Source organism: Panthera tigris, chromosome A3, assembly GCF_018350195.1.
Source record: "Panthera tigris isolate Pti1 chromosome A3, P.tigris_Pti1_mat1.1, whole genome shotgun sequence".
NCBI lineage: Eukaryota > Metazoa > Chordata > Mammalia > Carnivora > Felidae > Panthera > Panthera tigris.
In genome coordinates, this window is record NC_056662.1 from 80,866,283 (window position 1) to 80,893,418 (window position 27,136).

Consider the following 27,136-nt stretch of genomic DNA (forward strand, 5'->3'; position numbering starts at 1 on the left):
ACAAAAACAGACACTCAGATCAATGGAACAGAACAGAGAACCCAGAAATGGACACACAAACATATGGCCAACTAATCTTTGACAAAGCAGCAAAGAACATCCAATGGAATAAAGACAGTCACTTCAGCAAGTGGTGCTGGGAAAACTGTACAGCAACATGCAGAAAAATGAACCTGGACCACTTTCTTACACCATACACAAAAATAAACTCAAAATGGATGAATGATCTAAATGTAAAACTGGAAACCATCAAAATCCTTGAGGAGAAAGCAGGCAAAAACTTCCTAGACCTTGGCCACAGCAACTTCTTACTCAACACATCTCTGGAGGCAAGGGAAACAAAAGCAAAAATGAACTACTGGGACCTCATCAAAATAAAAAGCTTCTGCACAGAGAAGGAAACAACAAAACTAAAAGGCAACCAATGGAACGGGAGAAGATATTTGCAAACGATATATCAGTTTAAGGGTTAGTATCCAAAAACTATAAAGAACTTATCAAATTCAACACCCAATAAACAAATAATCCAGTGAAGAAATGGGCAAAAGACATGAATGGACACTTCTCCAAAGAAGACATCCAGATGGCCAACTGACACATGAAAAGATGCTCAACATCCCTCATCATCAGGGAAATACAAATCAAAACCACAATGAGATATCACCTCATACCTGTCAGAATGGCTAACATTAACAACTCAGGCAACAACAGATATTGGCGAGGATGTGGAGAGACAGGATCTCTTTTGCACTGCTGGTGGGAATGCAAACTGCTGCAGCCATTCTGGAAAACAGTATGGAGGTTCCTCAAAAAATTAAAAATAGAACTACCCTATGACCCAGCAGTTATACTACTAGGTATTTATCCAAGTGATACAGGTATGCTGTTTTGAAGGGGCACATGCACCCCAATGTTTATAGCACCACTAACAACAACAGCCAAAGTATGGAAAGAGCCCAAATGTCCATCAACGGATGAATGGATCAAGAAAATGTGGTATATATATATATATATATATATATATATATATATATATATATACACACACACACATATACATAGAATGGAGTATTACTCAGCGATCAAAAAGAATGAAATCTTGCCATTTGCAACTACGTGGATGGAACTAGAGGGTATTATGCTAAGCAGAATTAGTCAGAAAAGACAAATATCTTATGACTTCATTCACAGAAGGACTTTAAGACACAGAACAGATGAACACAAGGGAAGGGAAAAAAAAATAATATAAAAACAGGGAGGAGGACAAAATATAAGAGACTCTTAAATATGGAGAACAAACAGAGGGTTACTGGAGGGGTTGTGAGAGGGGGGATGGGCTAAATGGGTAAGGGGCACTAAGGAATCTACTCCTGAAATCATTGTTGCACTGTATGCTAACTAACTTGGATATAATTTTTTTAAAAAAGAAATAAATGATGCAGAAACTAAAAAAAAAAAAAAACAAAAAACCAATAGAATTGATCAATGAAACCAGGAGCTGTTTCTTGGAAAAGATCAATAAAATTGATCCAGACTCATTAAAAAAAAAAAGACAGGGGACTCAAATAAACAAAAGTAGAAATGAAAGAGGAGCAATAATAACTACACCACAGAAATACAAAATATTGTAAGATAATATTATCAAAAATTATATTTCAACAAAATGCACAACCTAGAAGAAATATGTAAATTCCTTGAAACATAATATTCCAAAACTGAATCAAGAAGATACACAATATTTGAATTGACCCATTACTAGCAATGAAATTGAAACAGTAACAAAAAACTCCCAACAACAAAAAAAAGTCCAGGGCCAGATGGCTTCACAGGTGAATTCCACCAAACATTTAAAGAAGAGTGAATACCTGTTCTTCTCAAACTATTCCAAAAAATAGAAGAGGAAATGAAGCTTGCAAATTCATTCTATGAAGCTTGCATTACCCTGATACTAAAACTGAATAAACACACCACAAAAAACTGTAGGTCAATACCTCTGACAAACATCGACACAAAAATCCTCAACAAAATATAAGCAAACTGATTCCAACAATACATTAAAAAAATCATTTACCACAATCAAGTGGGATTTATTCCCAGGATGCAGGGGTGGTTCAATATTCACAAATCAGTCAATGTGATATATCACATCAACAACAACAAAAGGATAAAAACCATATGATCATTTGATGAGATGCAGAAAAATCATTTGACAAAATACGAAATTCACTCATGATAAAAAAAAAATCCTTAGAGCGCTTGGGGCTTAGTCAGTTAGGTGTCTGACTCTTGATCTTGGCTTAGATCATAATCTCATGTTTTGTGGGATTAAACCCTACATTGGGCTCTGTGTTGACAGCATGGAGCCTGCTTGGGATTCTCTCTCTCCCTTTCTCTCTCCCTCTACCCTCTCTATTGCTCCCTTTCTCTCAAAGTAAATAAACTTAAAAAAAACCTTTAACAAAGTAGGTTTAGAGGGAACACACTTCAACATAATAATGGCCTTATATGAAAAAATCCACAGTTAATATAATAATCAATGGGGGAAAACTGAGAGATTTTCCCATAAGATCAGGAACAAGACATGAACACCAATGCTCACCACTTTTTTTTTCTTTAAGATTTATTTTATTTTGAGAGAGAGGGAGTGTGAGTAGGGAAGAGGGAGAGGGGGAGGGAGAGAGAGAATCCCCACATTGAGCATCGAGCCTGATGCAGTGCTCAATCCTACAACTATGGGATCATGACCTGAGCTGAAATCAAGAGTCAGACACTCAAATGACTGAGCCACTCAGGTTCCCCATTCCCACCACTTTCATTCAACACAGTCTGGAAGTCCTGGCCACAGAAATCAGACAACAAAAAGAAATAAAAGGCATCCAAATTGGTAAGGAAGAAGTACATTTTTCACTATTTGCAGACAACGTGATACTATATGTAGGAAATCCTACGGACTCCACCAATAAATTGCTAGAACTGATAAACGAATGCAGTAAAGTCACAGGATACAAAATTGATACACGGAAATCCACTGCATATCTATACACCAATAATGAAGTAATTAAGAAAATGAATTTGATAGTTGCACCAAAAATAATAAAATCCCTAGGAATAAACTTAACCAAGAAGGTGAAAGACCTGTACTCTAAGAACTATAAAACAATGATGAAAGAAATTGAAGATGACACAAACAAATGGAAAGATATTCCATGGTCTGAACTGAAAAACCCAATATTTAAAAAATGTCCATATTACTGAAAGCAATCTACAGATTTAATGTAATCCCTATCAAAATATCAACAGCATTTTTCACAGTAGTAGAACAAATAATCCTAAAATCTGTATGGAACCACAAAAGACCCTGAATGCCCAAAGCAATCTTGGAAAATAAGAACAAAACTGGATGTATCACAATCCCAGATTTCAAGATACACTACAAAGCTTCAGGAATCAAAATAGTATAGTATTGGCATAAAAGAAAAGACACATAGGTCCACGGCACAGGAGAGTATAAATATAAGTCCATGATTATATGATCAACTAATTATCAACAAAGGAGGCAAGAATATGCAATGGAAAAAAGACAGTCTCTTCAACAAATAGTGTTGTAAAAGATGGACAGTTACTTGCAAAAGAATGAAACCAGACCACTTTTTTTATACCATATATAAAGATAAAATTAAAATAACCTGAATGTGGTATCTGAAAGCATTAAATTCCTAGAAGAAAACAAGGCAGTTATCTCTTTGATATCAGCTATAGCAACCTTTTTGTAGATATGTCTCCTTTGGCAAGGGAAACAAAAGCAAAATTAAACTATTGAGACTACATCAAATAAAAGTTTCTGCACAGCAAAGGAAACCATCAACCAAACAAAAAGATAACCTAGTGAATGGGAGAGAATGTTTGTAAATGATACATCTGATAAGGGGTTTATATCCAAAATATATAAGGAGTTTATACAACTCAACACACAAAAACCAAATAATCCAATTTAAAAATGGCCAAAGGACATAAATAGACATTTTTCCAAAGAAGACATACAGATGGCCAACAAAAGATGCTCAATATCACTCATCATCAGTGAAATGCAAATCAAAACCACAATGAGATATCACCTCACACCAGTCAGAATGGCTAAAATACCACCCCCCTGCCCCCCCCCCCACAAGAAACAAGTATTGGTGAGGATGTGGAGAAAAGGAATCCTCTTGCACTGTTGGTAAGAATGCAAACTAGTGTAGCCACTCTGGAAGACAGTATGGAGGTTCCTCAAAAAATTAAAAAAAGAACTACCCTATGATCCAGAAACTGCACTACTGGGTATTTATCCAAACAATATAAAAACACTAATTTGAAGGGATGTATTTACTCCTATGTTTATTGCAGCATTATTTATAATAGCCAAATTATGGAAGCAACCCAGTGTCTATTGATAGATGAATGGATAAAGAAGATGTGGCGTGTACACACACACACACACACACACACACACACACACACACACAACTGAATACTACTCAGCCATAAAAAAGAATGAAATCTTGCCATTTGCAACAATATGGATGGATCTAGAGGATATCATACTAAGTAAAATAAGTCAGTCAGAGAAAGACAAATAACATACGATTTCACTCATATAAAAAATTTAACAAACAAAACAAAGAAGAAAACAAAAACAAAAACAAAAAACAACAAAAAACAAAAACAAAAACAAACCCCAGACTCTTAAATATAGAGAACAAACTGGTGGTTTCCAGAGAGGAGGTAGGTGGGGATATGGAAGAAATAGATAAATAGATGAACAAGACTAAGAGCACACTTATTATGATGAATGCTGAGTAATATATAGAATTGTTGAATCATTGTATTCTACACTTGAAACTAACACAACACTGTATGTTTAATTATACTTGAACTTAAAAAAAGAAAGAAACTAAAGCAAAAAAAAACCCCCAAATTTAAAACCTCCCAACAAAGAAAAGTCCATCTCCAGATGGTTTCACAGGTGAAGTTTCCCAAACATTTAAAGACTTATTACCAATTTTTCTCAAACTCTCACAAAAAAATTGAATAGGAGGAACACTCCCATATTTATTTTATTAGGCCAGGATTAGCCAGATACCAAAGTCAGATAAGGATACTACAAGAAAAGTACAGGCCAATATCTTTGATGAATATAGTTGAAAAAAAAATGTTAGCAAACCAAATTTAAGAACACATTAAAATGATTGCACACCATGACCAAGTGGGATTTTTCCTTGGGATCAAAAATGATTCAACATATGCAAATCAATGAATGTGACATACCACATCAATAAAATGAAAGATAATAACACAATCATCTCAACAGGTGCATAAAAAGCATTTGAGAAAATTCAACATTATTTATAATAAAAACTCTCAACAGACTGGGTATAGAAGGAACATACCTCCACATAACAAAGACCATATATTACAAATCCATAGCTAATATCATAGCCGGTGGTGAAAGGTTGAAGAGTTTACCTCTAAGATCAGGAATAAGGCAAGAGTGCCCACTCTTATTCTATATAGTGCTAGAAGTCCTAGCCAGACAGATTAAGAAAGAAAAATAAATAAAAAGCTTTTAAATTGGAAAGGTAGAAGTAAGGTGGTTTGTGCTATGGTCTTGTACATAGAAAATCCTAAAGACTGCACAAAAAACTGTTAGAATTTTAAAAATTTACGGGCATCTGGGTGGCTTAGTCAGTTAAGTGTCTGACTCTTGGTTTCGGCTCAGGTCTTCATCTCATGGTTCATGAGTTCAAGTGTCACGTTGGGCTCCACACTGACAGCAGAGAGCTTCCTTTGGATTCTCTCACTCTCCCTCACTCTCTGCTCCTCGTCTGCTCATTCTTGCTCAATCTCTCTCTCTCTCAAAATAAATAAATAAACTTAAAAAAAGGAATTTAAAAACTTTAGTATAGCTTAAGAACATTAAATCAACATTCAAAAAATCAGTTGCACTTCTATACAGTAACAAGGAACTATCCAAAAAAGAAATAATGAAAACAATCCCACTTACAGTAGTTTCAAAACCAACAAAATACTTGGATACAAATTTAAGGTGGTAAAAGATCTGTACACTGAAAACTTTAAGATGTTAATGAAAGAAGTTGAGGAAGACACAAATAAATAGAAAGATATTGTATGTTTATGCATGAGAAATGTGAATATTGTTAAAATGGCCTTACTATCCCAAACCATCTATAGATTCAATGCAATTCCCATCAAAATTCTAAGGCAGTTTTCATGGAAATAGAACAGTTTGTTTGGAATCTCAAAAGACCATGGATAGCTGAGAAAGACAAGCTAGAAACTTCATACTTCCTGATTTCAAATTATATTACAGAGGTACAATAATCAAAGCAGAATGGTACTAGCATAAAAACAGTCATAGACCAATGAACAGAATTCAGAGTGTACAAATACACCCACGTATATATGGTCAACTAATACATGACAGATAATCTAAGAATACTCAATGGGGAAAAGATTGTTCTTCAATAAACGGTGTTGAGAAAACTGGTTATTCGCAAACAAAAGAATGAAAGTAGATCCCTATGTTACACCATTCACAAAAATGAACTCAAATTGGATTAATGACTTAAACATAAGACCATAAACTGTATAACTCCTAGAAGAAAACATAGGGGAAAAGCTCCTTGACATGGATCTTGGCAATAATTTTTTGGATATGACAGCAGAAGTACAAGCAACAAAAGCAAAAAGCAGCAAGTGGGAGTACATCAAACTAAATGGCTTCTGCACAGCAAAAGAAACCATTAACAAAATGAAAAGGCAAGCTACAAAATAGGAAAAAAACATTTGCAAACCATATATTTGATAGGGAGTTAATATCCAAAACATATAAGCAACTCATACAAGTCAATAGCAAAAAACACACAAAAAATATGATTAAAAATGGGCAGAGGACTTGACTGGATATTTTTTCAAAGAAGGCATACAGGTGGCCAACAAGAATATGAAAAGTTGCTTAACATCACTAATTTTCAGAGAAATGCAAATCAAAATCACAATGAGCTGCCACCTCACACCTGTCAGAATGATAAGACTGTCAATGTTTTCTGTTTTCTCTTTCCTCAACCACATTTTTGATCTTTTGACTGAGGAGTACAAGAGAGAAGAGAGTCAGCTTAACAACAAGACAGACAGCAACACATGGCTCTAGAAAGGCTGTGAGTTCTGCTTCTGTCACCATCACCAGCATGTCTGTCACAAAGTTAGCCCTTATCAGAAGCAGTTATCAAAGAGCGTTTGTGGTAGTCAAGGCTGATTTTTTCCTCAATTTTTATTCCAAACAGGAGTAAAAATATCTTATGTAATAAGAGCCAATTGAGCACAATCATTTTTGAGCATAGTGCTATTTTTTTTCTTTAAAAAAATTTTTAATGGTTATTTATTTTTGAGAGAGAGACAGAGACAGAGCATGAGTGGGGGAGGGACAGAAGAGAAAGGAGACACAGAATCCGAAGCAGGCTCCAGGCTCTGCACAAAGGCTCTGTGTGCTCTGCACTCCAGCCTCTGTCAGCACACAGCCCAACCCGGGGCTTGAACTTGTCAACCAAAGATCATGACCTGAGCTGAAGTCGGATGCTTAACTGAATGAGCCACCCAGGCACCCCAGTGCTAAGTATTTCATATGCATGATCTTTTTTTTTTTTACTTATTCTCAAGTTAGCTAACATACAGTATAGTCTTGGCCTCAGGAGTAGATTCCAGTGATTCGTCACTTACATACACCACCCAGATCTTATTTAATCTTCAGAACAAACTGATGAGGTAGGTACAATTAATATTCACATTTTATAGATGGAAAAAATACTGAGGCTCAGATAGGATTTCATGGGTTCGTTCCCACTGACAAATGCACAAGGATAAAGGAATCACTGTGGGTATTAATTTATAAACTGATGACGTGCAGTGATTCTTTAGAGGAATTACATATATCTTGAAGAACTGATACATTTCATATTCTTAAAATTAAGTTTAGCAAATTACACAACACTTATTTTCAAATTAATACAGCTCATAAAAGTGTTTATAAAAACTGCATTTGTTTCTGAGTATTCATTTACTTACTTGGTGACTTTTACATGTTTTTAAAATAGATGCTTAAAGGTTTAAAAGTGTTTTTTAAATGTAAATATGGTTAAGTGATATGTAAGACTCTGAAGAACTATAGAGAAAATGCCTATGAAACAAATAGTAGAGGAGCAATAAGACAGAGACCCAGACCAACAAAGAGCACCAAAGAATGGAAAGAAAAATCAGATATGAAGAACAGAATGATGTGAAACTTATCACAGACAAGTTCCAAGTGAGAATAACAAAGAAGCAGTAATCAGCCAGGAAAAGCCATGATCTTAGGGAATATGGATTCTATTTTTTTAATGTCTATTTATTTTTGAGAAAGAAAGAGACAGAGCACAAGCTGGGGAGGGGCAGAGAGAGAGGGGGGGAGACATAGAATCCAAAGCAGGATCCAGGCTCTGAGTGGTCAGCGTAGATGGGGCTCAAACCCACGAACCACGAGATCATGACCTGACCCTGGGTCAGATGCTTAACCGACTGAACCACCCAGGCGCCCCATGGGAATATGGATTCTAAATGTGAGAGTACAACATGAAACATTAAGAACACAGATTAAACATGTCACAGACACTTACTAGAAGCCATATGATGGCTTTACCTAACCCTGGTGTGAGAACATCCACAGGAGTTATTTATGGGAAATGAAGCAATGAAAACTATACTCATCCTGCTAGAGAGTCCACTTAGCACAGGCTTTGACATCAAAGACACTACCTTTGGTCCTTGGATTCTTTCAATCTGAGAAAAACATGACTTTACTGTGCTTGTAATAAAATAAATGAACATTAAAAGAAAGAAAGAAAGAAAGAAAGAAAGAAAGAAAGAAAGAAAGAAAGAAAGAAAGAAAGAAAAGGTAAGGGGGTGCCTGCGAGGCTCAGTTGGTTAAGCATCCGACTTTGGCTCAGGTCATGATCTCCTGGTTCACAAGCTTGAGCCCCACGTTGGGCTCTGTGCTAACAGTTGAGAACCTGGAGCCTGCTTCAGATTCTGTGTCTCCTTCTCTTTCTGTTCCTCCCTGGCTCGCACTCTGTCTCTCTCAAAAATAAATAAACATTAAAAAAAAAAAAAAGTAAGGCTGACTCAACATTTTCCCATTATTCTCGGTTACTTCTTGGCTTATTCAAAGTTATTAATTCAGCTATTTGGTGTCAGACAAAACAAAGACCTCTAGAAATTTTCAGGTTGTATTTAAACTTCCTTGTCAAGGACTCAAGTTAATGTTATCAGCCTACCATACTATACAGAAGCAAGAATAAAAGTTAAAAAATATCATTATAAGGTAAGTGTTTAAAGAGGTCAAGGATGGGGGCATGAATAGGAATTAGGCAGTTTTGACTGAGTGGAAACATGAACAAAGGATGGTCAAGAGTTAGACCATCTGTCCCTTCCGTTTGTACAGCCTGTTCTGCGTTGTTCAAAGTACTCACAATCAGTTATTTTAATTAACTCGAAAAAGTTTCCTGTGGAGTAGAGAGGAATTTATTATAAAAGCATATTTAAAACTGTTAAACTCAGCAGCAAAGGTTGTTATCATTAATTTACAAATGAGGAAACTGAGACACAATGAGGTCAAGTGATTTAAGTAGAATTGGGTATTTAGCCCCTGTTTAACTCCTGGCTCTGTGCTCTTTCACACCATCCCAGTAACTCTCTCTCAGGAACAACCTAGGCCCTCTGTATTTTGGCAATACACACTAAAAATGTCAAGCAGATTGTTCTAAGGTAAGAATCATGGATAGGTGTAAAATTTATCTGTAATGATCCCACTGCAGAATTGTTGAAGGCAAAATATCAAAATCAGGGTGCCTGGGTGGCTCAGTTGGTTAAGCGTCCGACTCCTGATCTCAGTTCAGGTCCTGATCTCATGGTTTGTGGGATTAAGCCGTATATTGGGCTCTGCATTGACAGTGTGGAGCCTGCTTGAGATTCTCTGTCTCCCTCTCTCTCTGCCCCTCCCACAGTCATATTCATTCTCTCAAAATAAATAAATACATAAACTTTTTAAAAAATAATATAAATATCTATCAAAGATGGCAAGTTAAATTACATAGGGGAATGTAATGGAGGTAAAAAATACACATTAAAAAAGTAGAAACATAATAATGTATAACAAATTGGGCAAAAAACAATGTACATGCATAACCTTAAAATATATATATTTATTTACCTAGCTCTGTCATAAGCAATACCAACATCAACAATACCATTTTTGCCCACAACCAAATCCCATAGGAGCACTCTTAGCACCCCAATTTTACTCTCTAATGTTATTCTCCATTAAAATGAACCAGGATTCTTATAGGATAGTTGATTCCATAATTTGGGGGCAGGAAAAATTATGTTGCATTTGAAACAATAATTTGTTGCCAGAAATCAAGGATGCAAGGATAGAAGTGTTTAGAAGACAAAACAAACTATACAAAGGAACTTCCCCTGAATAGGTTGTGAACACTTAAGCAACAAATAAATAGTAACAGTGATGATTAACTAAAACAAGTTAAAACTGTAATTGTCTAATTAAGAGTGATAAAAATATAGTTTCCATACAAAATAAGAATAAATATAACATTTTGGTTTACTTTGTTATTAATTTAATAAGTAGAAAGGTATTGGTCTATACAGGTTTTCAAAAATTAGATACTACAATGTATATACATGTGTGTATGTATATATGTATATGTATTTTTCTATCTTATTAGCAGGAAGCAGTTTACAAAAACTTGTTGAGTGAATGAAATAATTCCACAAAATATAGAATTTACTCATTTTCTAAATGTGATTATTTTCTCCATTATCCTGTTGCCAAATTGCTCTCCTTATTTATATCTGGAAGAATATTCTTTATGGGTTTTGTCTGGGTCACAAATCCTAGCTATACCTTATGGGAAGTACCTGATCTAATTACAACTTGATTTTATCCATTCGGGAAAAAAACTTAAGTATACAGAGTTTTATATTTACATATATAAAACACCACTGACCAGCAGATGGCTCCACAGAGCAATAAAAATCACTTGAAATGATTTAAGATTGATCTATGTGTAAATCCTTAGAGCTGGAAATCTTTTTTACACTGTCTCTAACAGAGAGAAATGTTTTCTAATCATAACAATTTGAATGGTATAAGCAAATATTTAACTTGCTAAATTAACTTTGGCAAGTTAAATGTTTTGATAATATTTCGGAAACAAATATTTTAAGAAGTTCATCATGAAGTTGTTATTGTCAATTTCTACTTCAAAATTTACCCATATATGTACACAAAAGCAGTTCAACATAGATATGAAGAAAAAATCATCTAGAAATAATTGCCACTTTAAGTACCATCTTCTAAATAATATAAACTAAGGTCAGGGATATTCATCAATATTATTTATTCAGATCTAAAAGTAATGTGGTATCTAGAAAAATGAGTCTACTAAAATCTCTTTTACATAAGCCTTATATGATTTTTTATTGAAAAAAAACACAAAGTAAGGGGGAAGATGGCAGAGTAGGAGGACCCTAAGCTCACTTCGTCTCACCAACTAGATAACACTCATAGCGGTGTAAATAATCCAGAAAATTACCTGAAACTTGGTAGAACAAACTCCACAACTAAATGTAAGAGGCCACATTGAAGTGGGTAAGAAGGGCAGAGACGCGGTGGGTAGCTAATAGACACACAGGCCATCCATGGGAGGGAGCCCCAGGCCTGGACAGGGGAGGGAAACAGATTCTCACGCTGGAGAGCTGGCATGGGGAAGACAAATTCCCATACCGTTCAGCTCTGAAAACTACAGAGACTGAAGTTAGTGAGTTCCTACAACCAGAAGGACTTAAAGCCTGGAATTTTACAAATGCTCTGAGAGAGCCTGGAGGGTGATAGGAAACTGAATCCCTGTCCTTAAAGAGACAGCACAACAAATAGCTCATGCAGATACAACAAAGAAGCAGCAGTTTGAAAAATGCCTGGTGCATATAGGAGGCAGAGTTATTTACTAATCCCAGAGCATTTCCCAGAGAGACAGATTTCTCTGGGAGATCCCTCCAGGACAAAGGAACTGGCAGGCACCATTTCCCGCCCCTACAGCATAAACACACAGCCACCTTCAGGAACCAGCACTACAACAGCATTCATTACCTAACTTGCTTACACTATGCCCCACTCCTCCAGCCACACCTGTCTCAGTCCTGTTGCTGCAGTTCTCCTCCACCCAGAAGACTGGTGCAAACCTTGCCAACTCTGCTTCTCCCTGCTGCGTGCCCTGCAGGGCCTTGTTACCAGCAGTGGCCAATCACCTCCCACAGAGCATGCATCTTGTTAAAACTGCATGCCCTGCCTGGGCATGCTTTGCAGATTAGGCTGGCCAGCCCTGGTCTCCACAGACGCACATACATCTGGCAAAGGATCAGCACCACCTTGTTAAAAGCATGGTGCCCCACCCATTATTTTCAAGAGCAGGAGATGTAGTTGACTTTCCTAACACCGAGGGAGTTAGACAAAATGAAGAGATAGAGGAATATACCCCAAATGAAAGAATAGGATAAAACCACAGCAAGAGATCTAAGCAAAACAGATGTAAGTAATATGCCTGATAGAGAATTTAAAGTAATGGATTTGAGAAAAGAGTGAAGGATATTAGTGAGACACTTAACAAAGAGATAGAACCAATAAAAATGAACCAATCAGAGATAAAGAACACAGTAAGTGAAATTTAAAATACACTGGAATAAGTAGCAGGCTAGAGGAAGCAGAGGAATGAATTAACAATGGAGGACCAAGTAAGCTGAGCAGGTATGGGACAACAAAATTATACACAATGAGAATAGACTTAGGGAACTCAGCAACTCCATTAAGCACAATAACACTCTCATTATAGGGATCCCAGAAAAAGAAGAGTGAGAAAAGGGGGAAGAAAATGTATTTGAAAGAATAGCTGAAAACTTCCCTAATCTGGGAAAGGAAACAGATATCCAGATCCAGGAGGCACAGAGATCCCCAAACAAAATCAACTCAAGGAGGTTCACACCAAGACACACAGTAATTAAAATGGCAAAAAGTAGTGATAGAGAATTTTAAAAGCAGCAAGAGAAGGCAGTTACACACAAGGGAAACCCCATATGGCTATTAGTGGATTCTTCAGCAAAAATTTTGCAGGCCAGAAGGAAGTGGCATGATATATTTAAAGTGCTGGAAGGAAAAGTCTGTAGCCAAGAATACTCTATCCAGCAAGGCTATCATTCAGAATAGAAAGAAAGATAAAGAATTTCTCAGAGAAACAAAAGCTAGAGGAGTTCATTACCACTACACCAGCCCTACAAGAAACATTAAAGAGAACTCTTTGAGTGGCAAGGAAAGACCATAAGTAAGAGTAAGAAAAGCAGGAAGCATAAAAACAGTAAAAAAAAATTATATCTGTAAAACTCAGTTAAGGAACTCACAAAATAAAAGGGTATAGAGTATGACACCATATACCTAAAATGTGGGGAGCAGAGGAGTAAAGAATGGGTTCAAATTTAAGTGATCGTCAACTTCATATAGACTGCTATATACAGAAGATGTTATATGCAAACCTAATGGTAGCTGCAAATCAAAAAATAGTAACAATGGGGTCCCTGGGTGGCTCAGTTATTTAAGTGGCTAACTCTTGATCTCAGCTCAGGTCATGATCTCATGGTTAGTGAGTTTGAGCCCCACATCAGGCTCTGTGCTCATGGGGCAGAACATGGTTGGGATTCTGTCTCTCCCTTTCTCTGCCCCTCCCCTGTGCTGTCTCTGTCTCAGTCATTCTCTCTTTCAAAATAAATGAATAAACTAAAAAAAAAAAAAGTATCAGATATGCAAAATTAAAGAGAAAAGAATCCAAGTACATCCCTAACGAAAGCCAACCCATGGTGAGAGAAGAGAGGAAGGGAAGAAAGGAACAGAATATTTACAAAACAACCACAAAACAACAAAATGGCAATAAATACATACTTATCAATAATTACTTTGAATGTAAATGGACTACTAAATATCCAATAAAAAGACATAGGGTGTCAGAATGTATAAAAAACCAGGACCCATCTATAAGCTGCCTATAAGAGACTCATTTCAGACCTAAGACACATGCACATTGAAAGTAAGAGGATGGAAAATATTTATCATGCAAATGGATATGAAAAAGCCAGAGTAGCAATACTTATATCAGGCAAAATAGACTTTAAAACAAAGACTGTAACAAGACACAAAGAAGGACACTATAGAATCGTTAAGGTAAGAGGACAACCCAACAAGAAGACCTAACAATTGTAAAAATTGTGTATCCAACATGGGAGCACACAAAAACAAAATAGTTAATAACAAATATAATAGAACTAATGAAAGTAATACAATAATAGTAGGGGAATTTAACACCCCATTTACATCAGTGGATAGATCATCTAAACGGAAAACCAACAAGGAGACAATGGCTTTAAATGATACACTGGAACAGATGGATTTAATAGACCTACACAGAACATTCCATTCTAAAACAGCAGAATACACATTCTTTTCAAGTGAACATGGAACATTCTCCAGAGTAGATCATATATTAGGTCACAGAAATAGTCTCAACAAATTAAAAAAGACTGAAGGTATACCAAGCAGCTTTTCCAACCACAACACAATAAAACTAGAAATCAACTGCAAGAAAAAATCTGGAAAGAGCACAAATATATGGAGGTTAAATAACATGAATGGATCAATCAAGAAATCAAAGAGGAAACATAAAAACACAGGAAGAAAAAGGAAACCACAATGGTCTAAAATCTTTGGAATGCAGCCAAAATGGCTCTAAAAGGGAAGTTTATAGCAAAACAGGCCTAACTCAAGAAGCTGGAAAAATCTTAAATAAACAACCTAAACTTATACCTAAAGAAGCTAGAAAGAGAAGAAAACAAAACCTCAAACCAGTAGAAGGAAGGAAATGATGAAGATTACAGCAGAAATAAGTGATTCAAAAACTGAAAACCAATAGAACAGATCAATGAACAGCTGGTTCTTTGGAAAGATCAACAAAATTGGTAAACCTTTCCAAAAAAAGGGGGGAGAGAGAGAGGGGAGAGAGAGGACTCAAATAAACAAAATAAGAAACAAAAGTAGAGAAATAACAACTCCCACCACAGAAATACAAAGGATTATGAAAGAATATTAAGAAAACTTTTATGTCAAAAAACTATGCAACTCAGAAGAAATGTATCAATTCCTTAAAACATATACCCTACCAAAAACTGAAGCCAGAAGTAGAAAATTTGAACAGACCTAATAACAGCAATGAAATTGAATCAGTAAAAAGAAAACTCCCAACCAAAAAAAGTCCAGGGCCAGATGGCATCATAGGTGAATTCTACCAAACATTTAAAGAAGAGTTAATACCTATTCTCAAACTATTTCTAAAAATAGAAGAAGAGGGCACCTGGAGAAGAAGAGGATCAGTTGGTTGGGTGTCTGATTCTTGATTTCGGCTCAGGTCATGATCTCACAGTTTGTGGGTTTGAGCCCTGCATATGCTTAGGATTCTCTCTCTCCCTCTCTGCCGCTCCCCTGCTCATGCTCTCTCTCTCTCAAAATAAATAAATAAATTTTAAAAAAAGTAAAACAAAAAAATAGAAGAGGAAGGAAAGCTTCCAAATTCATTCTGTAAGGCTTGTATTACCCTGACACCAAAACCAGATACATTACAAAAAAAAGAAACCATAGGTCAGTATCTCTGATGAACATAGATGCAAAAATCCACAATGAAATATTAGCAAACTCATTCTAACAATACATTAAAAAATCATTCACCACAACCAAATGGGGTTTATCCCTGGGATTCAAGGGTGGTTCAATATTCACAAATCAATCAATGTGATACATCATATCAATAAGAGAAAGGATAAAACCCATATGATCATTTGATAAGATGCAGCAAAAGCATTTGACAAAGTACAACATCCATTCATGATAAAACCTCTCAACAAAGTAGGTTTAGAGGGAATATACCTTAACATAATAATAACCTTATATAAAAAACCCACAGCAAACATCATACTCAATGGGGAAATACAGAGCTTCTCCCCTAAGGTCAGGAAGAAGACTAAGATGTCCACTCTCACCACTTTTATTCAACATAGTACTGGAAGTCCTAGCCACAACAATCAGATAATAAAAAGAAATAAAAAGCACCCAAATTGGTAAGGAGTAAGTAAATCTTTCACTCTTTGCAGATGACATGATACTGTATATAGAAAACCCTAAAGACTCCACCAAAAAACTGCTAGAACTGATAAATGAATTCAGCGAGATGGCAGGATACAAAAATCAATGTACAAAAATCTGTTGCATTTCTATACACTAATAATGAAGTAGCAGAAAGAGAAATTAAGAAAATAATTCCACTTATAATTACACTAAAAATAATTAAATACCTAGGAATAAACTTAACCAAAGAGGTGAAAGTTCTGTACTATAAAAAGTATAACACATTGATGAAAGAAATTAAAGATGACAAGAAATGGAAAGACAATTCATGTTCATGGATTGGAAGACCCAATATTTTTTAAATGTCCATACTACAGAACAATCTACAGATTTAATACAGTCCCTATCAAAATATCAATAGCATCTTTCACAGAACTAGAACAAACCTACAGTTTGTATGGAACCAAAACTGACTCCAAATAGCCAAACCAATCTTGAAAAAAGAAAAACAAAACTGGAGGTATCATAATTCCAGACTTAAAGTTATATTATGATGCTTTAGTAATCAAAACAGTATGGTTTGGGGACAAAAGTAGATACACACATCAATAGAACACAATAGAAGGCCTAGAAATGTGAAAACTGGACAGCTACATGCAAAAAAGAATGAAACTGGATCACTTTATTACACTATACACAAAAATAAACTCAAAATGGATTAAAGACCTGAATGTGATATCTGCAACCATAACTATCCTAGAAGAAAACATAGGCAGCAATTTCTATGACATTGGCCATAAGAACATCTTTCTAGATATGTCTCCTGAGGCAAAGGAAACAAAAGCAAAAATAAACTATTGGGACCACATCAAAATAAAAAGCCTCTATACGGCAAAGGAAACAAGCAACAAAACTAAAAGACAATCTACTGAATGGGATAAGATATTTGCAAATGACATATCTGACAAAATGTTAGTGTCCAAAATATGAAAGAATTTATGTAACACTAAAAAACTACAAATAACACAGTTAAAAATAGGCAGAAGACATGAACAGAAATTTCTCCAAAGACAACATCCAGGTGGCTAGCAGACACGTGAAAAGATGCTCAACATCACTCATCATCAAAACTACAATAAGCTGTCACCTTACACCCGTCAGAATGACTGAAATCAACAACACAAGAAACAACAAGTGTTGGCGAGCATGTGGAGAAGAAAGAATCCTTGTGGAGTGTTGGTGGGAATGAAAACTAGTGCAGCCACTGTGGAAAACAGTATGGAGGTTCCTCAAAAAATTAAAACAGAACTACCCTATGATCCAGAAATCACGCTTCTCCATATTTACCCAAAGAATACAAAAACACTAATTTGAAGGGATATATGCACCCCTATGTTTATTGCAGCATTATTTACAATAGCTAAAGTATGGAGGCAGCCCAAGTGTCCATCAATAGATGAATGGATAAAGAAGATGTGGTACACACACACACACACACACACACACACACACACACACACAGGAATATTACTCACCCATAAAAAAGAATGAAATCTTGCCATTTGCAACAACATGGATGGAGCTACAGAGTATAATGCTAAGAAAAATAAGCCAGTCAGAGAAAGACAAATACCATATAATTTCACTAGTATGTAGAATTTAAGAGACAAAACAAATGAACAACGGGGGGAAAAAAAGAGACAAGAAACAGACTCCAAACTGTAGAGAACAGAGCATTACCAGAGGGGAGGTAGGTGACGGGGTGGGTGAAACAAGTAAGGGGATTAAGAGTGCACTTATGATGAGCTCTGAGAAATATATGGAATTGTTTAATCACTATATTGTACACCTGAAACTATTACAACACTGTATGTTAACCACCGTGGAAATTATAAAAAAAAAGGTCAATCATATAGAATACAAACTTCATTCTGAAACTCTCTCCAGAAATAAATCATCATGGCTTATATCTTAGAGATATACTAATTTCTCTTAACATTGTTATGTACTATGTATAATTTTATAATCATAGATCGAGGAATAACAAAAGTAGCCATTGTTTTCTCTAGATTTTCATCATAATCCATTCTGTTTCGTTCATTCATTAGAAAGCTGATATTTATCAAGTACTTGCTATGTGCTACACAAGCTATTTTAGGCACTTTACATGTATAAATTCATTTAATTCTCAAAGCAACTCTATGAAGTAAATATTTTTATTATCCCTATTGTATGGATAAGGAAATTGAAGCACAGAGATTAAATAGTTCAAATTCAGACAGTTAACAAGGGGTAAATGCAAACTTTGGTAGTTTATCTCCACTCCAAAAGCAGTGGCTTTCCATGCATTTATTCATCAGAAAATATTTACTGAGGGGCCATGGAGTATGACCTGCTCTCCTAGATGTCATGTGAAAATGTATGTGCAATCTCCATCTCAGGAAGGCTATAAACTAGTAATGAAGACAATAATCTATATACAATGGTATGGTTCTTTATAGTTTACAAAAGTATGTTCATATACTTATGCATATTAAATAACTCTAAGAAAATACTGCAGAAGATGGTACAAGCTAGTATGTAAAAAAATACATTAGTGGTATAGACAATAATTTAATAATATAGCCAGGCAAAAGGAAAGATGGCTGTGAGCTAGAGAAGGCAGTTAATTTAATGGGAGTGGTGGGTTTTGAGCTGGACCTGGACAGTGAAAGATGATTTGGGTGGGCAGGGAGGAAGTGAGTAAGGTGATATTCTGGCAGCCTCCTGGGTATAGAGACACTGATCTAGAAGCTAATAAAGAGACCTGATCGGAAATAATTGAAGGAGTTGCAGGAGATAAGGTTGGAAAAGTAAGTGGGGACAGATTTTGGAGACTTTTGAATGTTACAGAAATGTTAGGGACAAAAAAGCAAGTAGTTAGTAAGTAAGTGGTAACCCAGCACATTCCTGCAACTTATTTAGGTGCTAAATGTCATTATTGCATTTGCACGGGAACTATTAGAGCTATTAAAGATTCCACAATTGTTTAAGTCATTTATTGATTAATGGACCTTTTCAGTAATGCTCACAAAGTGTCCTGAAAAGTCCAGAGCTACTTGATTTATGTATCTATGCTAATACTGTTCCATAAAAATTAGTGCTTTTTTGTGTGTTTATGATACTTTCATACTAATTTGTCTCTGTGTATTTTTAAATTCTCTGCATATACTGGGTTTCATCATTCTGCCCTCCTCCTACCTCCCCACTCTCTCAGCAAAGGTAATTGATAACAGTAATACTCATTAACACAGGAATAATATATATATATATATATATATATATATATACACACACATACATGTGTATATATATATATATATATATATATATATATATGTATATATATGCATAGTCTCCATGACAACAGGATAACCAGTTATTTCAATCAATTGTATGAAAAACAGTAAAAAGTGTTCCCTGGAGTCATTTAGAAATGACTGGATCGATGATGAGTGAAGTGGTTCAATCAGAAATACACATTAGTGGGGCACCTGGGTGGTTCAGTCAGTTGACTGTCCGACTTTGGCTCAGGTCATGATCTCACAGCTTGTGAGTTTGAGCCCCATGTCGGGCTCTATGCTGACAGCTCAGAGCCTGGAGCCTGCTTTGGATTCTGTGTCTCCTTCTCTCTCTGCCCCTAACCCACTTGCATTCTGTCTCTGTCTCTCTCAAAAATAAATAAACATTAAAAAAAAAAAAAAGAAATACACATTAGTTGAGGGCAGGGAGGGGGAGAAAAAAAAAAAAAGAAATACACATTAGTTGACAACATTGCAGAAAACCACTAACTTTTGAAAGAATTGGCCAGCATTTAGAACAATGGTTTCAAAAGTGGGCTGTTGAAACACAATATCATCTGTCCTTGATGTGGATGCAACTTCCATCTTTCCCCTTTCTACCTCCCCTCAAGTATTTTAGGAGATGTAGTTATTGCTTAAATGAAAGGATATTACAATCATTTTTGACTTAAGAATTTTACTCCAAATAAAGTGGTAACACTCTTGGTATTACAGAATCATGACTTGGAAGTCTTTGTGGATGCAAAAAATAATTTCATTTTATTGCCACCATTTCTATGTACTGAAAATATATCAAAGCACAAAACCTTTGAGACTTGATTCCATTTACTGACACAGCCTAGTTGTACTAAATAATTTGTGCTGGAATTTCTTCACCCTTAAGAGTGGGAAGTATAGGAAAGAAAGGGGAGATGGAATTCTGAAAACTTGGTTCAAATCTACGAACTGTGTGAGAACCATAGTTGAAATGTACCAGCTACATATTAGTTAACGTTTCTGGAGAGAGAAAAGGGAAAAATGACCTTTCTGAGATCAATAACAAATAGAGTTTTCAGGTTTAGCCTATGAAACCTAAAGATAAGAAAAGGCAGGAAAAACACTGCTTATATTGGGAAGGGTTCAACTTCCAATGGGGCAGAGGTTACAGAGTTCTGAAAAAGAGGAAAACAGAGGGAAAACAGTTCAATAAAAAATAAGAAACAAGAACATAGACAAATCAGGACTGAATGTTCAGAAACACCAACAGAGTTGCAAATTCAAACTCAGTAAATGGAAGTGTGAATGATTTTGGCACTACCTTATTTCTCTGGCTTATCTTATTTCTGTTCTCTTCATTGACACGAAAGTGGGAATGAGGACCTGAAAACAGAAGAGGGGTATTAATTGAAGGAGGAATGGAGTAAGTGAAAAACTAGAGCACTTATTTTCTCATTTCTGTCTCCTATAATTTATTTATACATTTCAATATTTCTATCTAAGACTACATATCCTTAATATATATCCTTTTCTCACTTGCTCATTACATCAAAGATAAAACATACTTAGATGATTTAAGATTAGGGTTGCCAGATAAAATACAGGGTGATTAGCTATATTTGAATTTCACATAGGCAATGAATACTTTTTTAGTATAAACATATCTCAAATATTGCATGGGACATACTTGTGCTAAAAAATTATTTGTTTTCTGTCTGAAATTGAAGTTTAGTGAGGCATCCTGTATTTTTATCTGCTAAATCTGGTAGTCATAGGAAAGAATCACTAGTCCTAAGAGTTGAATATTCCATATTTAATCCAGTTTATGGATATCCTCTACTGAAATTTTTTAAGTTTATTTATTTATTTTGAAAGAGAGAGAGAGAGAATCCCAAGCTGGCTCTGCCCTGTCATTGTGGAGCCGACACCAGGCTCGAACTCATGAACCCTGAGATCACAACCTGAGCCAAAATCAAGAGTTAGATGCTTAGCCAACTGAACTACCCAGGTGAAATTTTTTTATTGAAATACAACACACACACAAAAAGCACACTTATCTCAAGTGTACAGTTCATTAAATTTGCACAAAATGAACACATCCATGTAATCAGCACCCAGGTCCAAATTATGTTACCAGACTATGTTACCAGCCTCCTAGAAGTCTCCCTTGCCCTCTTTCCCCCTACTTTCCTGACCAGATTTCTGACTTCTAAAAGTATAGACTAATTTTACCCATTTTTGCCACTATTTCTATTTAGCATCAGTGTCCTCGTCCTTGTATTCTAAAAAAGTGTCTACCTACTGGAAGAGACATAGAACTCTGGCTCCAGGTTAAATGTCCAGTTGATTGGAGATGGTTGAGGTTATGGGAGAGCTCTCCTGTCTCCATGTATTAAGTGAATTCTCAACGTAGTGTATTTCTCCAGAACCCATGGGAGTAGCAGGTGGGTAGAACTTTCCAGGGAAGCTAGGAGATAATACCTTCATGGGAGTAGCAGGTGGGTAGAACTTTCCAGGGAAGCTAGGAGATAATACCTTCAAGAGAACCCAGGAGATAATAAAGGCAGAAATCAAGAAGTTGTGAGTCTTTTGGAATATGGTATGTTATGAACTTTTAGGAGAAGCTGAGCGCCAAGTAGGTGGTTTTGTTGGTGATAACATTTAACAGAGAGATAGTAATAAGCAGGCATTTGACATGCCTCCCTGTGCAGTTTCATGAAGATGATCTTATGAGTCACTGTCCTCTTAGGAGGAGCTGCCTGTTGCCAGTGTTCATCTGCACTGGCATAGCTTTGTTGCATAAGGTTGTTCCATGAAGCCATGTAATACCTCTAAGTCTATAATTCTCTCAACCTGTAGAGAGGATACTATTCCTATTTTATCAGAATGCACCATAACCATTCCCATTAGAAAGGGCAGGGGATCAGGATTCAGAAAAAGGCCCCTTCCACTTGTCCCCAGTAGTGTTGGGAGAAAGGCCACAGGAATCAAACTCTAAACGAGAGCAGAAGCATCTCTAACAGGATCTCATGCACCAGCCTAGAAGAGAGGGAGGCTCCAGGGGCTCACTGAGTTCAGTGAGTGTCCTCCAAGGCTTCCTTGGAGCTGAACCCCCAGGGCTGAGAAATTCTATGACAGCTGTTGCATGAGGAACTAAAAGTATATGACATGGCTGGCTAAGGACCCTTCTATCAGAATCTGAGGATATGATTACTAGTGATTCAATCTGGGAAGGACAATCTGCTATTTGACTGGGTGGAGCCATAAAGTCTGAGTAGTTTCTCAGCAGCAGTCTTCCAGGCAAAAGTGAAATACTGGTGACATCTGCCTCTCCAACCAAGCTCAAAACCAAGAAAGTAAAAGATAGTACTTCCATTTCCCATCACCATCTATACTCCTTCCCTGCTTGATGTATAGTCTGTCCTGTTACAAATGCAGTGGAAGAAAGATGTCTGTTTGCAGTATTGCTCAAAATACCAAAAAGTAGAACACTCTACCCAGCAATGGACCTTGACTAAATACATTATGCTATATCCCCCAAAATGCAATCCTATCCAGTCTTTAAAATGATGTTGTAGCAAAATTGTAGTAGTAGTCATAGTAGTTGTAGCTAGCCTTATAAAGCCCGTACTACCTGTCAGGCACTGTTCTAAGTTCTCGGCAAATGCTGACTCACTTAAATATTCACAACTCTGTGAAGTAAATATTATTATCCCCATTTACCAATGAGGAATCTGAAATACATATTTCACTTAAATGACATGCCCAAGGGTCACACAATTAGTAAGTGACAACAGGGCCAGGATTCAAATTCAGACAGGCTACCTCCAGAGTCCACACAGTTAACTGTTGCATAATGACAAAGGAAAATGTTAATCATTTATCATTAAAGAATAAGAACAAGCTTAAAAAAAGTTTGTAAAGTGTGATTTCAATTCTATATCAAATATTTTTGAAAAAATCATGACTATATATACAAGGAAAACTTATAAGGATACATGCCATAGTGTTAACAATGTCACAGTTGAAGCAATTTTTACCTCTTTTTTTTTTAACATTCTATATTGTCTACATTTTCTATAATAATGACTCTTTCAATGAGTAAAAAAATTCTTAAAATGATTTCTTTTGGTGAAATCAGATCGACAATTGTGACTTTTATGTAAGGCCTTCTGGTGTGAAGCCATTGGAAAGCAATAACATCTTATAGAAAGCTTTCAAGGAACATGTCAACCATTTTGTTTCAGAAAAGTGAGTTTCATACTCATTCATGCAAACCAGTGCAGGGGAAATGAGCTACGTAGAGTACTGAACAGATGTCAGAATGTAGAAGCTGGCGGAAACCTCAAGCTTCTCTAACCAACCCCCTCTGTTGGTCGAGACTGAGGCTGAAGAGGTTACCCATGGAAAGCTGGTTAAGTGGGAGGCCTTTTAGAAAATGACACTAGTCTTAGGAAGCAGAACTCAGCAGGAAATTTCACAAGTCATTTTAAATTTAGCCACAGAATGGCACATCAGTAGCAAGAGGGCATTTGAGCAGATTTTTATCATCTTGTGGCCACGAAAGTTTTCTTAGAGAAAGGCTTGTAATATATTACAACAAAGATGTATTTACATAACTTCAGAGAGTTTAAAATTAGCTGTGATGGAGAAGAATCTGTTGCAGATGATGGTGTGAACATTAGCCCTCTTTCCCAGGCTATACCCTCAGACAGGGCTGGGTTATGTTCAGTGTCTCCCTGTAGGTACCTATTGAGGTAACAGAGTTCTTGGACTTCCAGTCCAGTCTGGATTTCTGGAGGGAAGGGTAAATTGAAAAACCAAGAGTCCTCCACCTGGCCCCATCTTGGATCCACATCATGGCTCATGTGAGGATAAAGAGTGGAGAGGACTGACAATCTCTAAGCAACATGATTTTTCAGAGCTTGACCTTTCCAAAGGCTACTGCCAGGAATAGGGCCAGTGAGTCCTGCCAGTTGGGCAGCTACTCCTAGCAGTTCTCCATCCCATCTGAGTGTCTTCCAGCATGTGTTGCTGATCCATGGTCTTAGGCCTCTCTCTGGCTCACTGATGATATACTACCTGTAGAGGGCAGTTCAAAACAAGGCTCTTCTTGAGTTCTGGAATGGCAGTACTTCACAGATTTTAAAGAAACTGAATATCCTGGATTGCATTAGTGAAGCAAATTTATGTTCTTTCACAGAATGTCACAATTTTAGCTGCCTTCACAAGCAATTTGCAGGACTCTAGGAGTCCTGTGTACAGACCAAATATGTATCCAAGTATGTAAACTAAAAGGAACCATGTGATAAGAGTTGCTAGAGTTACAAAGAAGGAACTGGGAGGATTCCAAGGAAAGGTTGCTTCCAGCTGAGGTAGTGAACAAAGCACTCTTTGAGCTGCCTTTGAGCTCGGTCTGAAAGATGGGCCCATATAGGAAAGGAGGCCAGGGAGAGGGATACCCTGACAGAGGGAAATCCCTGAACAAAAATTTGGAGCTTAACCAACTGGTTAAGAAGCTTGAGGTTTCTGCCACTCATTTGACAGAATGAGTGATAGCACAGCAAAGTGAGAGGTCCTGTTTTCTAGAACAGAGGTGTCCCATAGCAAGCCAAGAACTGAGAAAATAACCGTATTTCATTGAATCTAAGATGCCAAGATTGCCATTCATTACAAGATGCACTCTGATTTCAGAGATGTTTTAATATATTTTAAGAATAGGTCTTAGAATTGATGAAACACAGATGGGTCATATCATAGAAGGCCTTGAAAATCAGGTAAGAAGGGTAGATGGTAATGAATGGGGAGCCCTGAGTAGGGGTGTGATATTATGTTTTATGTAGATTGCGCTAATTGCTGCGGTGAGGCTAAGGTAGGATATGTTGTGCTTGAACATTAGCATTAGTACAGGACAAGGATATGAGAGGTGTGGGCATGGGAATTGAAGTGATCAGACACAAGAGATTCTTCCAAGGAAAGATCAAGTGAGTCAGTCACACTGACATGGTAAGTGAGAGAGGAGTCAAAGAAAAATTCCAGATGGGTGATGAGGAAGAATGTGGTAGGCCTGTCATATTTTATGTTTCCAACTTATGTTTTCTTGTTGCATATTTTTTCCTTTCATGATTTTTGCTAGATGGTACAGTTTTGTTATTCTTTTTCTGCCCTTTCCAGTGTTTTGAAAGTTCTGATTTCCATCTTTATATGGTTAATGATGATCCTTACATATCTATGCTTACATTTTTATATTAACAAAAATTAACAGGTGCTCATTCTCACACAGAATGGAAGATTTACCTGCCTTTTTCTCTTCCATCTTCATCCTCATTCCCACCCCTTTCAGGCTTTGTTGGTATTATCACATTTGGAATTGCATTTGGAGGCTAGAGTCCTATCTAGTCACGAGAGCTATTTGATTACGCTATGCAAAATAGTCCCCCTAAAATAGGATCAATATCAAGTCATCAAAAATATATTAAAGCTTATGGAAACTTGTACCCCAACGCCTGCTATGAATTTCGGTTTTATGGTCTATTTCGTGTTAATATCTACTAATTCCTAACCACCTCTAAATTGTTCTAATTTCCAATACTGCTATAATTTCTATTTATCTAAATTTTATTTTAGTTTTACTGTTCTTCAAGTTCTCCTTATTTAGTATATTTCCTATTATTATCTGAGTTTGCATGCTTCTAGAATAAGGTATGAAGCTTTAGCTGCTGCACCTTAAGGAAATCACGAGAGAGATTCAGAAGGACAGAGAATTAATAAAATATTTGAAGAGAAAGGGCTCCTGCTGAGTAGAGATCAACAAAAATGACCAGGCAACTTAGGTTTTGGATAGCAGTGACTTAGGGGGCATATGGTTAAAGCTTTTATTTTTTTATTTTTATTTTATTTATTTGTTTGTTTGTTTTGGTTAAAGCTTTTAAAATCAAGAGGTAAACATCAGGCGAATCTAGTAATAGAACCCTCACACTAATGTTACAACAGGTCTTACAACTTTTAAGAAATAAACTTAGAGAAAAAAATTAAAGCACTTGAGTTTCACAATGGGTAGTTTTGCTTCTTTTGCCTCTTTAAATCTAATTTTTATCCTTCTCTGCCCTGCTCTGGTGCTGGGAAGCTGACCTTTATGGACCACAGCAACCAACCCCCTTGCCTTCTGGCTAGCGCTGGGTTTGGTGAATGGGGTGGTAGTGATAGGCACCGAGCAGGATTCTGGAAGACAGAGAAGAGTGAGGTTATTTACTCCCCATCTCCCTTGCTCTCTCTCTACCAGGGTGTTCAGGGCTACCACTCTGGTCAGATAGCTCTCTCCATATTCCTTCTGGGTTTTAGGAAACACACTCTTCCTTTCTCACTTCAGATGTATGGGCAGCAATAACCCCCCATTGTTGTTAACTCCCAGACACTGCATTAACCCCTGTTGATTTCTGTAAACCCTACTCATACCTTGTGAATAGTGCCTTTACTAACCTCCCTCAATTACCTTCAT

General features: G+C 36.5%; 1 protein-coding gene across 9 annotated transcripts in view; it reads right to left on the reverse strand.

Annotated features, from left to right (window-relative positions):
• The window catches only part of LOC102951328 (WD repeat containing planar cell polarity effector), a 619,322-nt gene that overhangs the window by 461,835 nt on the left and 130,351 nt on the right, over positions 1 to 27,136 (reverse strand). For 7 of the 9 annotated variants that reach the window (XR_006215760.1, XM_042981516.1, XM_042981515.1 and 4 more), the window contains one exon: positions 20,960 to 21,021. The gene's annotated coding sequence lies outside the window, so the exon portion shown is untranslated. Of the gene's footprint in view, positions 1 to 20,959; positions 21,022 to 21,940; positions 22,120 to 27,136 lie in introns of all 9 variants that reach the window. The other 2 variants (XM_042981518.1, XM_042981517.1) reach the window with 1 other exon arrangement.